This window comes from Moschus berezovskii, chromosome 2 (assembly GCF_049115385.1).
Source record: "Moschus berezovskii isolate FMDL1 chromosome 2, NW_MosBer_1.0, whole genome shotgun sequence".
Taxonomy (NCBI): Eukaryota; Metazoa; Chordata; class Mammalia; order Artiodactyla; family Moschidae; genus Moschus; species Moschus berezovskii.
In genome coordinates, this window is record NC_142461.1 from 126,626,623 (window position 1) to 126,627,823 (window position 1,201).

The 1,201-nt window shown below is 36.6% G+C and overlaps 1 non-coding gene across 1 annotated transcript; it reads right to left on the reverse strand.

Moving 5' to 3' along the window:
* Positions 1 to 325: 325 nt before the first annotated feature.
* On the reverse strand, positions 326 to 397 carry TRNAW-CCA (transfer RNA tryptophan (anticodon CCA)). Its single transcript has one exon. It is a non-coding gene; the product is annotated as a tRNA-Trp (tRNA).
* Between the last annotated feature and the right edge of the window lie 804 nt (positions 398 to 1,201).

Below are 1,201 nucleotides of genomic sequence, written 5' to 3' on the forward strand. Positions count from 1 at the left end.
CTTTGAGGGACAAAAGCATCTCAAGCACAGCTACAGAGACTGAATATGAGGAAATATAATTCTAAAAAGTCAGATGGAGGTAAGGACCACATTTAGATAAAGATTGTTAAATTACATTATAATAGGCCTCCAGGAAGTATATTCTTCATTTCTTTCACACCCTCACAGATTCTCAGTGAATACTGTCTGAAGAATCTCCTTGAAAGTGAAAGTGAAGTCGCTCAGTCGTGTCCGACTCTTTGCGACCCCCTACCAGGCTCCTCCGTCCGTGGGATTCTCCAGGCAAGAGTACTGGAGTGGGTTGCTATTTCCTTCTCCAGGGATCTTCCCAACCCAGGGATCGAACCTGGGTCTCCTGCATTGGAGGCAGACGCTTTAACCTCTGAGCCACCAGGGAAGCCTCACATAACAAAAAAATTATAATAATAATAAGCATGATTTCATCATACTATTCGCATTATATTTATTTGTATGAAATAATAATCTTTAAAACATTCTAACTAGTATCCAGGAATATTAAATAACTGTTAACTTGAGGTTAGTTAATGTAATTTGCAAGTTTCCTTTATTAATGAACAAATACTTAATGATTTTTAACTTTCACTGTTACAGTCTAAAGATTAATTTATTATAAGAATTTAAGATTGGAGTGCTCTTTTCACATGAAAACAATGATGGAAATCTGTTCACAAAAGAGATTTAATATTATAGCTGATATGCTGTATATTTACAGTGATAAATAGAATAATACTGATCTGGTAGAAATAATTACAAAGATAATCAAACTGAATCAAATAGTGATATATTGTCTTGAATACTGGTATATAAAGTTTGCTTAAAGGAAAAATAATAGATGGAACTGGAGAAGGAAATGGTAACCCACTCCAGTGTTCTTGAAAAGCCCCGTGGACAGAGGAGCCTGGAGGGCTACAGTCCATTGGGTCGCAAAGAGTTGGACACGACTAAACCAATTCACTTTACTTAAAAGAAGGAAGGAAATCGGTTATGTTTTAAGGGCACAGGTAGCTGATTAAACAGATGACTAGTTTTTGATCAAATGCACCTTCATCTTGTATGTACATATATGATGTACAAAGAACTCTGTCTTCTTGCTGGTTATTTCTGTTTCCTGTATGAGGTAGGTAGTGTTCCTCACGGCAAACCTAGATGAGTGTTTCTCAGGTGGATAGGAAAGAAGTGG